Raw genomic sequence first — 12,930 nt, 5'->3', positions numbered from 1 at the left:
TCTACATAAATGGAAAAACATACCATGCTCATGGATAGGTAGACTCAACATCTGAAAACGACAATTGTACCCAAAGCAATTTACAAATACAAAATTTAGGATGTACTAAATCTTACCCATCAGATCTATCAGAAAAACAAAGTATTATATTTTACTCTTTTCAAAAGCCATAAATTAATAGGGTCCAAAACAGCTGTAAGAAGAAAAGTACATATGGTAGAAAGAACAAAAGTGAACCAACCTGGAAAAGGCTAAAGATGTCATCTTTCCTTATTTTCTAACAATTCCAAATATATTTCCTGCTATGTAATTATGGATTTATAATAATTTTGGAGAATAGAAGGAGAATAGACTCATGTTGCATGAGCAGTCATGCTAAATGAACTAATAAATACTGTAAAAGTGAAAAGAGTAAAGACCTTCTAAATTGCTGACATAGCTGAGGTGATGGGATAGACCCCCAGCCTTTCAGGCCCTTTATTATGAAGAATTAGTGCTAGCCACCTGACAGATCACCCTGTCTGCGATGGCTTCCGTTTATTGTTTTTACAGCTGGTTAAGCAGCAGTGTCGTAATGTAGATCACTGTGTATTCCCAGGAAAGTGATTATAAACACAGGGGAAATGTCTTCCTTAGAAATTTTAACTAGTTTGTATGAATGAGAACATTTGATGAGAAAACTTTAAACATTACATTTGTCTGATGATGCAGTGTCAGGTCTGGCCTCTTTATAGAAACTATGCATTGGTTATCCAACACCTGGAAATGTGCAGAACATAAGCTTTTGAAACTTTCTTCTAGTAGATACAGGCTTTGTCCACAAAATAATAATGTTTTAGGTCATACACTCAGTTTCTCTCTTATCTCTTGGTTCTAGACAAATGGCTCTAGCCCGCTGATGTATTTTATCTTATCTGCAAGTGTTTATATAAAAACTGAAACAATATTTTAAAATATGGAGAATTTTCTCTCAAAAAAATCTTAAAAAGCATAAACAAAAGCCCAGATTTCCATCTTTTTTTTTTAAATTTGGAGAAGCTGGCAACCCAGGACTCAAATTCTTGCAGAACACTGGGCAGAAGCTGGGTATCTACAGCTCCTAAGGGAACTGTGCTTCCCACTCAGCTTGCACCAACCACTTTCCTGAAGGCATCGAATTTGAGATCTAGGTCTCATATAATTAAAACACTGTCTCATGAGCCTTATTAATCAATATATATATGTATAATGATAATCCACAAAGATTACGACAAGAAACTCTGTAGAGCAGTTCTACTCTGTCACATGGGATTGCCATGAGTCAGAATTGACTGAGTGGCACCCAACAACAACAACAAATTTGTTACTAACATGGCTTGAAGTTCTCTGAGGATGATCCCAAATATAGATTATAAGACTAGTCACTCTTAAATCAAACCCTTACAAAGAATATATGTGTTTGATAGAGTGACTTTTAAGCATATCTGCTGGAAATCATTTTTTTCTGTCTTCATCTATATACACACATCTCTAGATAGTAATTAAATACTTTTACAACATAACTTATTTATTTCATGTTTATTGTAAGACCTAGGATGGGACTAATTTTGCCAATTATATATTTCCAGCATGAAGTGAAATGTCTATAACCCTAACTTAAGAGTGATAGGAGAATTTGGAGAAACTAAAAACAAGAACTAATTATCAAAATGTCAAAAAATTGAACTCAACATTATAGGTGTAATCTATATTAAAAAAGTAACTTCCTGAGCAAAGTTCTGGTAGGCCAAACTAATAATGATAACTAAAATTTATTACTTGCCCTTATTTAATCATCAAAACAATCCTATGATGTAGATTGTGTTAGTTTTCTATTGCTACGTTAAAAAAAAATTACCCCAAAATTCAGCAGCTTAAAGAAACAAATATTTATTGTCTAACAATTTCTGTAGATCGGGAATCCAGGCACTTCTTAGCTGGGTCCTCTGGCTCAGGTCACTGTAGAGGCTGCAGTCAAAGTGTTGGCTGGGGCTGCAGTTATCTCAGGGCTCCACTGGGGGAGTATCTGCTTCCAAACTAACTAAATGTGGCTATTGTCAGGCCTCAGGTCCTCTCTGGCTGTTGGCCAGAGAGATCTTTCCTCCTCTGATGGGCCTTTTCATAGGGAAGCTCACGACATGGCAGCCTGCTTACCCTAGAGAGAGGGAGAGAGATGGAAGTCACAGTCTTTTTGTAGCCTAATCTTGTAAGTGATATTCCATCACTTTTGCTGTATCTTTCTTCATTAGAAGTGAGTTGCTAGATCCAGCCCACACACAAGGGGAGGGAATTACAGAAGGGCATGAATACCAGGATGTAGGAATCACTGGGGTCATCACAGAGGCTGCTGACCACATATATACTACTACTATCATATTTTTACGAAAATAATGCTTGCCGTCTGCCTTTACTTGCTGGCTGCGCCGTCTCCCTACATACCACTCCCCAGCCCCCCGCACCCTTTCTGCTGCTAACCGGAAGGTCGGAGGCTTGGGCCCACCAGCCCTCTGTTGGGGAGAAAGATGCAGCAGTCTATTTCTGTAAAGATTACAGCCTTGGAAATGCTATGGGGTAGTTCTACTCTGTCTTACAGGGTCACTATGAGTCAGAGTTGACTCAACAGCACCTAACAACAATAATGTCTTCATTTTACAGATGAGAAGTCTGAGGCAGGGTTTAAGTGACTTGCCCAAGCTGCTAATAAGATAACTAGTAACTAAAAAATGATTGAGGTAAAATGAGGACAGTCATCCCCAAAGTAAAGAAACAGTATATAATTACTTGATAGATGCATATGATCTGCTGTAAATACAATGAAGAGCTAGACTGATGACATATGGAAACCTAAAGGTTTTCAAACTAATCCAAGCAACAGCTTTCAATAAAACAGTTTAAAGAGTCCTTTGACTGGTGGAAGGGGATTTAAATTGTTTCCACAAATAGCCAAAAATAAATTCAAAAGCAAAATTTACAAAGTATGGCATTGGATCCTCCTTAATTCAGCCCTATGAATTAGCAGACTCTTATTATTATTATTTTTTAATGTGGTAAAAAGACATATAACAAAACATTTATCGTTTCAATCTTTTTTATGTGTACAATTCAGTGAAATTAATTATGTTCACCATATTGTATAACCATCTCCACTATCCATTTCCAGATGTTTTTCATCACCCTTAACAGAAACTTAGTGCCCCTTAAATAATAACTGCCCTTCTCTCCCTTCCACTAATAAACTTTGGTCTCTATGCACTTGCCTGTTCTAGATATGTCAGATAAGTGAAATCATACAATAAATGTCCTTTTGTGTCTAACTTATTTCACTCAGCATAATGTTTTCAAGGTTCATCCATGTTGTAGCATGTATCAGAAGTTCATTTCTCTTAATGGCTGAGTAATATTCCATTGTATGAATACCCATATATGTCACCTAATGTCCATTTGCACAATGTCTCATTGCATATACATCTGTGGATGGGCACCCAGATATCTGAGTGCCCCAACGCCAAATCCTCGTCTTGAAGTCGAAGCCCCACTTCTGCTTGACTGGAAGCCACCTAGTCTGCGGTGATGGAGGCCCAGGCCCAAACTCCCAACCCAGTCTCCCTTGGCTCCAGCACGACTTGCAGTCTAGTCCCTTCATTTTGCCCAGTTTGGTCCCCTAGGGCGCAGATGGAAAGGTATCTGCTCCCGGCGCCCCAACCCTGGCCTGCACAGGCCCTCTCTGGGCAGGTTCTCAGAGGAGAGTTGGCCTTCCCTGCAGCTGGCTTAGCAGAGAAGGTAGCGCAGTTGGGTCAGCAGTTTGGAGGAGAAAGTGCGGGTTGATTATTGACCCACCTCTTTTCTTCAAGTGCCACATCCTACAGGGCCGGTTTGAAGGGAAAATGCTGGTGAGCGGATTTTTGCTGCAGGCTCTCGCCTCCTTCTCAGCTTGGCTCCCTCGTTCATGTTGTACCACCACAATATGCCTTAAAGAGTATGTGTGTGCTGTTTTGTGCTTTATTTACATCTTTGGGGCACCCAGTCATAAATCTTGCCCAGCCACAAATGATAAAAGTCATTGGTATGCACAAGGCCATCCTGGCCTGGAGTGCTTTTTGATTTCTCTCTTTTCCCCTGGCTTTGTTTTTGTTTTAAGGTGACACTTAGGCTCCCTGACAATTTAAACATACTACTCATATTTTGGAAACCCTGCTGGTGTAGTGGTTAAGGGCTATGGCTGCTAACCAAAAAGTCGGCAGTTCAAATCCACGAGGCGCTCCTTGGAAACTCTTGGGGCAGTTCTACTCTGTCCTATAGGATCGCTATGAGTCAGCCAAGGGTTTTTTTTTTTTTTTTAAAGTAGTATTTTTAACGCCTTCTCATAGCCCCGCTCGGCAGCGAGCACGCCATGCCATGCCCTACCAGCGGAGCAGGCAACCATGCCACTGGGCGGAGTGGGCGACTGATCATGCTCCCAACCGCCCTAGGTCAGCAGGCATTGTGGGGCCCAGCTGGAGTGGAGTGGGGGGAAAGGCACCATGTTCCAGAGAGCACTCCCCTGCTGCCTGGGCCCACCCACGCCAGAGCCTCCCAGCCACGACCTTCACCCGGCTGCTGTGCCTGAGCGCTGGGTGGTTCCAGCCAAGCGGTCACCGAATGCCTCCATGGCCAGAGCTGCCCCTGTGGCTCTCGCACAGCAGTCCCCAGGCCCCGGGCCCCAGTCCGTCCGCAGCGGAACCCCATGCTCCACAAGCCCCATGCCCCACATACCGAGGTGTTCCCACAATGTCCAAATCACATGTCCTACAGAACTAATTGTGAGGTAAGCAACGAATACCTGTATTAGAGTCCCTGGGTGTCACGGTTAAGTGCTCTGCTACTAATGGAAAGGTTGTCTGTTCAAATCCACCCAGAGGTGCCTTGGAAAAAGAGCCTAGTGATCTGCTTCCAAAAGTTTACAGCCATGGAAAACTCTACGGAGCGCAGTTCTGCTCACCATGATTGGAATCAACTTGACAGCAACTGGTTTGTTTTGCTTTGTGTTGTTATGGATGTACCACGTTTTGTTTATCCATTCTTCTGTTGATGGACGTTTGGGTTGTTTCCACCTTTTCGCTATTGTGAACAGTGCTGCAGTGAACACTGGTGTGAATATATACATTTGTGTTCCTGCTTTCAAGTCTTTTGGGTATATACCCAGAAGTGGAATTGCTGGTAATTCTGTGTTTAACTTTTTGAGGAACCACCAAACTGTTTTCCACAGCAACTGCACCATTTTACAATCCCACCAACAGCGGATGTAGGTTCCAATTTCTCCACATCCTTGCCAACACTGGTTTTTTGTTTTGCTGATAATAGCCACACTAGTGTGGGTGAAATGATATCTCATTGTGGTTTTAATTTGTCAGAGTTCTTTTAACTGAATGCAAATACCCAGGAAGTTATTTTTGCCACATTTCAAGAAGCAAGGAAAAAAGTTCTGATTAATCCTAAATAAGATGAAAATGGTGCTATGTGCATTTCCATCCATTTATCCAAATGATGGCTTGTACAAAAATTCTCGTATCTGTGAGAATATGTAATATGTATAAGTTTTCGAATAGCAACATTACAGTAGAAATAGGAACGTTTCCACATGAACTTCTTCCCCCCATCTACCACCACCTGTTCTCACAGTGAATCTGGATCCTTGGCAAGCTGAGGGTTTCATTGTTCAGTTTTCTTACCTTCTTTGCTTTACTTTTTTCTTTTCCTCATTCCCTCTTAAAATTAATTTTAAAATATTGCTTGAATTTTATGAACCCAAATTTTCTTTTGGGATATTCAACACGAATTAGAAAAATAAAATGTATCCTATTTTTATAGCAACATTTTGAAAAACATTAAAACCTCAGTGTAAGAAAAAAAAACCTGATAAATTGCTATTATAGGTTCTTCTATAATGCAAATTAAATGGTCGACTGCTATACACATAAAACATCTGCTAGCCTAAATTAAAATGAACAAGGAACTAAATTAGAGTTGCTTTTTCCATCTAATCTTATAGAAGACTAAATATATTGTAAGCTAGGTATTCTCAGTATTTTTTAAAGCATTGCCTATTAGTGAGTTTAGTACAGTAAAAAGAAGCAATAACTAAATAGTATCCTGGGGACCTGAAGGAGTTAATGACTGTGGCTTCCTAAGTGTTTAATTGACAGCTGGGTAAAGTACCAGGCAATTCCAGTTCAGTAATAACAACAAAAGATACAAATTTGTTCTAAATCCTAGGCCAATATTGGCAACAATCCTTTTTCTTGAGTTCAACTGTTTCAAGCTTTCTTGCTTTAATTACCTTGTTTTCGAATTTATTATCTCAATATGTACATTATCAAGATAATTTCAAACTCATTTTTCAATTCTGGACTCAAGACTCTGGATTACTCCCTATAAAATACTAGAAAACAAAATAATTTTTTAAAAACATCTCATCATCAAAAATTTGAAAATGGTAATTTGAAAGTCTGACAGAAAGAGATGAAATATAATGTCATTTCCTGTTACTTCTGAGAACAGTCCACTGACAGCCTCTTACTCCCTTCCTGTGCCTCTCCTCATTGATTCATGTAATTATCACTGAGGATGACAAGATTTGCTTGATCTCAGTGACCTGACTTCCTTCCTTTCAAATCTTTTTCACCATCAAAGAAAAAACAATATCCTGCTCCCTTCGGAGCACATATATCAAAATTAGAGCAATATAGATGGGATTAGCATGACTCCTACCCAAAAATGGTATGAAAATTACTAAAGCATTCCACATTTTTACATTGCTAAAGATCAAATGAATAGCCTGTATCGGTAGGAATTATTTTCAGTTGTATGGAATAGGAGATCTAAACTATTGTTTAAATGAATTATGGGGTTATTTTTATTGATTCTTCAAATAAGCTGTCAAAGATCCAGTTAACTTTCTGCTGTAACATCTCTAGTGCATAGTTTTACACTCATAAATACTTATTAATCCCAAGATAGCTGCTTCTCCCTCCACCTTGCATCTATATGGCAGAAAGGAAGAATGGAAGACAAAAGGCATATGCCAGGTTAATCTGATCCCTTTTAAAGAGCTTTCTAAACATCCCACATAGCAAACTTATACTATATCTCATTGCCCAGAATTGTCTCATATATTGACCCCTAGGCGCAAGAGAGCCGAAGAAATCAACTTTTTAAGCTACAGACATTACCATCAAAAACAAAAGATTCTATTAGTAAGGAAAAAGGGAGAAGCTTATTTTCATTGGCAATTAGTTCTGTCTGCTAGATAAAATATAGGAAAGACTCAATGATATCATAATAAATGCAGAGGATAAAGGCAAAGAGATTAAAGTAATTTCAGAGAACATGATAAAATGGAAAACAGATAAAGGGTGACACAACGTAAGAATAATTGATGTCCCTGAGGTAAAACTCAACAAACAAAACAGAAAAAGTATCAAAAAATACAGTAATGCTCTGAAATATAAAAACTGAGCCTGTAGTTTGAAAGGACACATATAGTGTATAAGGAAAATATATATATACAGATCAAGATACAATGTCGGTAAGTATTAAACTTTAAGAATTAAAAAACAATTCCGACATTCAGGCTGAACAAGTCATCTATAAAAGAAAAAAAGTAAGGCTGGCCTCAGACTTCAGCATAGCAAACTTCAACTCTAGTAGAAAATGGAGCACTGTTTACCAAGTGCTGAAAGATAAAAGCGAGATTCAAGAATATTATATCCAGCCATAAATTTCAAGCAACAGACATTTTCAAATACCAATGAATTCAGAGACTATAGCATCTATGAACTGTTTGTACAAAAACTACTCAATCATGAAACCCAACCAATAAAGAAATGAATCAAAATAAAGAACTCAGGAATGGAAAAGCCACAGTAAAATGACTGATGGTAAGCATTGAATCTGTTTATATATAAAATGAAGAATCAACAACTGGGGAATAAAAAGACTATAAACTACAAAATCAGGAAAAAGGGGTAGAGACCCATCAATGGCAGTTAGCATATATTTAGTGCTAATCTCTGTGGTTACTCACTTGGCTGCTAACCGAAAAGTCAGTGGTTTGAACCCACCGGCTGCTCCGAGGGAGAAAAGACCTGGCAATCTGTTTCTGCAAAGACTTACAGCCTAGAAAACCCTATGGGGCAGTTCTACTCTGTCCTGTAGGGTCACTGTGAGTCATTATTGACTCGACAGCACACGACAACAAAATTCTAGGCACCATTTTAAGTTCTTTCTATATGATAACTCATTTAACCTTCATAATAACCCTTTGGGATAGATAAACCAGAAAACCAATCCCATTGCCGTCGAGTCAATTCCAATTCATAGTGACCCTATAGGACAGAGTAGAAGTACCTCATAGGGTTTCCAAGGAATGGTTGGTAGATTTGAACTGCTGACCTTTTTGGTTAGCAGCTGAGCTCTTAACCACTGTGCCACCGGGGCTCCTTGGGTTAGACAGTCACTATTTTATTCCCATTTTACAGAAGAAAAAATAGAGGCACAAAAATAATTTGTTTTGTATAAGAGACAAACTTGAAATGTAAACTTTCACTTGAACTACAATAATAAACAAATAAATAAGTAATTTGCCCATGACAGATAGATAGTAAGTTGAGGACCCAAGCCTCACACATAGGTGTTAGAATCTGCAGTCTTAGTAGCTGTACCATGATGCCTCATAACTGATTTTACCACTGAAAGTCTCAAGTACCAAGAAACACCTCAATCTTGGGCAAACTGGATGGTTGGCCACCCTACCTCCCAGTCCTAATCCTGTTATCTCTCTCATAGCAGCAAAACACTGAATGTTAAAAAATACAGCTAAAAAAAATAGCAACAACGTAAACCAAACCAGCTTCCAGACTCATGGCAGCCCCATGCGTTGCAGAGTAGAACTGTGCTTCATAGAGTTTTCAAGGCTATGAGCTTTCATGAGAGCAGATCACTAGATCACCAGGCCTTTCTTCTGAGGTGCCTCTTGGTGGATTGGAATCACCAAACTTTCGATTAGTAGTAGAGCAATTAACTGTTCGCACCACCCAGGGACTCCTAAAGGCGACATAATGACTCCAAAACCTTAATAGCTTTTATAATTTTTTTTCTTAGCCTTAGGGGATCTATGACATGATGTCTTAATGGTGAAGAAACATTTATCCAAAGTTGACAATTCTTTAAGTTTCACCTCAGTTTTTCTTTCCTTTTTGCATAAATGTGAGTTTCTTTATGGTCATAGAAACGACAATTTAGAGATTACATTGGTTTTAAAAATTAATTATCGATTTATTAAACAACAGATTCTAATTTAATTCTTCCTTAAATGTCTAAATTCAGCTTACAAATCTCAATCCATTTATAAGCCCAGCAAGTTTAAACTGTCACTTTTGGTCTTCGATTAATATTTGGTTCAATTTTCAAGCTTAGTTCAGTAAACGCTTCTAAGTGTTTTAAACTGAGTTTATGAATTTAATATCTATTTTAAAGTCCTTCAGTTGTCTGAATGACGAATCTTCAGAAGTAATTAAGGCATTTTTATGAATCAAATTAATTAACATAAAAATATGGTGAACTTTAAGGTCTTTTAAATGTTCCAATACTGTATATAAACTTGGTAAAATTTCTACTTAAATTCACAAGTTTAAATCAATTACTCAATTCTACGTTTTAAATTGGAATCACAAGTCTGCTTTGTTAATCTAATAAACCAGATTGTTGTTAATATTTGTTGTTAGGTGCTGTCGAGTTGGTTCTAACTCATAGTGACCCCATGTACAACAGAATGAAACGCTGCTTGGTCCTGCGCCATCCTCACAATCGCTGTTATGCTTAAGCCTATTGTTGCAGCCGCTGTGTCAGTCCATCTCTTTCGGGGTCCTCCTCTTTGCTGATCCTCCATTTTACTAAGCATGATGTTCTTCTCCAGGGACTGGTCCCTCCTGATAACATGTTCAAGGTACATGACATGAAATCTCGCCATCCTTGCTTCCAAGGAGCACCTTGGCTGTACTTCCAAGACAGACTTGTTCATTCTTCTGGAAATCTATCATATATTCAATATTCTTCGCCAACACCACAATTCAAATGCAACAATTCTTCTTCAGTCTTCTTTGTTCATTGTCCAGCTTTCTCATGCATATGAGGCGATTGAAAATACCACGGCTTGGATCAGGTGCACCTTAGTCCTCAAAGTGACGTCTTTGTTTTTTAATTCTTTTGCAGCAGATTTGCCCAATGCACTACGTTGTTTGATTTCCTGACTTCTGTTTCCATGGGTATTGATTGTGGATCCAAGTAAAATGAAATCCTTGACAACTTTAATCTTTTCTCCGTTTACCATGATGTTGCTTATTGGTCTGATTGTGAGGATTTTTGTTTTCTTTATGTTGAGGTGTAACCCATACTGAAGGCTGTGGTCTTTGATCATTATCAGTAAGTGCTTCTAGTCCTCTTCATGCAAGGTTCTGTCATCTGCATATCATAGGTTTTTAATGAGTCTTCCTCCAATCCTGATGCCACGTTCTTCTTCATACAGTCTAGCTTCTCGGATTATTTGCTCAGCATACAGATTGAATAAATATGGTAAAAGGATACAACCCTGACGCACACCTTTCCTCATTTTAAACCATGCAGTATTCCCTTGTTTTGTTCAAACGACTGCTGCTTCTTGGCACAATTAAATGTTCTGGAATTTGTAATGTTATCCATAATTTGTTATGATCCACACAGTCAAATGCCTTTGCATAGTTAATAACACATAGGTAAATATCTTTCTGGTATTCTCTGCTTTCAGCCAAGATCCATCTGACATCAGCAATGCCGATGTCCTCTTCTGAATCTGGCTTGAATTTCTGGCAATTCCCGGTTTATGTACTGCTGCAAGCATTTTTGAATTATCTTCAGCAAAATTTTACTTGCATGTGATATTAATTATATTGTTTGATAATTTTTGCATTCTATTGGGTCACCTTTCTTTGGAATGGGCACAAATATAGATCTCTTCTAGTCGGTTGGAGGTAGCTGTCTTCCAAGTACATAATACTAAATAAACACAGATTGCTTAGCAAAAGAAAATGTTAATATGATATGTTTGGTTCTCTTAAATATTTCTGTCATAAGTTTTATAACTCATAAAACGATATCTGGTTTGGATTTTGGATCTCTCTCATGGCTTTCTATAACTATTTTGATCATAAACTTCAAAAGCATTCCTCTAATAATTTAAGTAAAATTAAACATTTTTTAGTAGGTTCTGATTTTTGTAAAATTACTTCTCTCTGTCTCCCTCCTATCTGGGTAAATGTGTGTATTTGTGTGTGTATATTTTCTGTATTTATTTCTATGTGTGTTTATGGTATACTTGTTTGTGTATTTGTATATATGTCTGTGTGTATTTGTGTGTGGGTGTGTATACACATGTACATGCAGGTGGAGAGAATAACTCCTTGTATTTTTAAGGAGAGCTGATAGGAATAATGTTCATCAAATAATAATACTGGTTATTTCAGGCAAGTGGAATTTAAGGACATTTGCAGGTTTTTACTTTAAATTTTTCTCTATTGCTTATATAAGCAAATGTCACTTTTAACAGAAAAAAAAATCTCTTTAAAATAATATTTTTAGGATGAGAAAACTCTCTTTGTAGTTACTTGAAAGCTGTCAAGGCCATACTGTTAAATCAAAAAAGGAGGTTCAGTGTAATACATATAGTATTATATTGGGGAAAAATGGGTAAAAATTTAATGTAGTATGCATATAGATGGGTCTCAAAAGATACTCACTAAATATTAAGAATGTTTACCTCTGGGGTGGGACTGGAATTGGGGATTGGAAGTACATAACATGTCACTGCTTAGAACAGAAAAACTGACTTAAACAAGAAGGGGATCTACTTTGGCTTACATAGCAGGTCCAGAGGTAGGTTGTCCAGGTGGGGCAGCTGCTCAAGGAAGCCATCAATGCTTAAGGCTCCTTAGCTTATGTCTCATCATCTTTCTTGTGTGTCTTCCATACTCATCATCACAATATTGTTGCTCCACCTCCAGGCATTGCCTCCAAACTCCAGTTAGGAAGAAGGTGGAAAAATAAAGAGAAAAAGATAAGTGACAGGTAAGTTTATCACTTTTTCTCAGGAAAAAAAAAAAGTTTCCCATAAGCCCCTACTAATAGACTTAAACTTGTATCTCATTGGCCAGAACTAAGACATGTGGCCACACATGGCGGAAGAAGCCTGGGAAATGTAGCTTTTCAGTTGGTACATTGATGCCCCGAACATAATCAGCTTTTTTTTAAGAGAGAAAAGATGTTTTTTCTATATACTTCTGTATTGTTTTTATTTTTATAATAAGTGTGTGTTTATGTAGTTTTATGCGTATTTAAATATTTGGAAAGAAGTCATGTATACCATGGGTGAAGAGAGGGCATTCCAGATAGAGAAAATAGCTTGACTGATTTAAAATATTTAAATGTTTAATGTGTGAAAATATTTCTATTTTTCCTTAAAAAGATTAGTTGCTAAGAGGATGTAAACGGTTATAATAAATTTCCTATACAACATAATTCACTGTTGTGATGGTTAAGATTGTGTATCAACTTGGCTGGGCCATGATTCTCAGTGTTTATGTGTGACCACTCCCATGAGTGAGTCTACTGTGAGTAGCCAATCAGTTGAAAGGGAGTTTCCTTGGGGGTGTTGTCTGCATCCGAATACAAGCAAATGTTCTGGCTTTTTGCTTGCTCTGGATCCTGCGGCTGCCTTCTGTTCATCTGACCTCCGGTTCTTGGGACTTGAGATATCGGCTTATCTGTCAATCTTGGGATTCATCAATCTTCACAGCCTATGAGCAAGAGCCCTGCTTTCCGACCTGCCGATCTTGGGTTCACCAG

At 38.0% G+C, this 12,930-nt stretch overlaps 1 non-coding gene across 1 annotated transcript; it reads left to right on the top strand.

The window, feature by feature from the left end:
• The first annotated feature begins 6,700 nt into the window (after window positions 1–6,700).
• LOC111822103 (U6 spliceosomal RNA) lies at window positions 6,701–6,806 on the top strand. Its single transcript, XR_002825380.1, has one exon. It is a non-coding gene; the product is annotated as a U6 spliceosomal RNA (small nuclear RNA).
• Window positions 6,807–12,930: the final 6,124 nt, after the last annotated feature.

The sequence above is a fragment of the Trichechus manatus genome, unplaced genomic scaffold (assembly GCF_000243295.1).
Source record: "Trichechus manatus latirostris isolate Lorelei unplaced genomic scaffold, TriManLat1.0 scaffold00129, whole genome shotgun sequence".
NCBI classification, from domain to species: Eukaryota; Metazoa; Chordata; class Mammalia; order Sirenia; family Trichechidae; genus Trichechus; species Trichechus manatus.
Note: the sequence above shows the minus strand (reverse complement) of the source record. Positions and strands in the feature narration are given on the sequence as shown.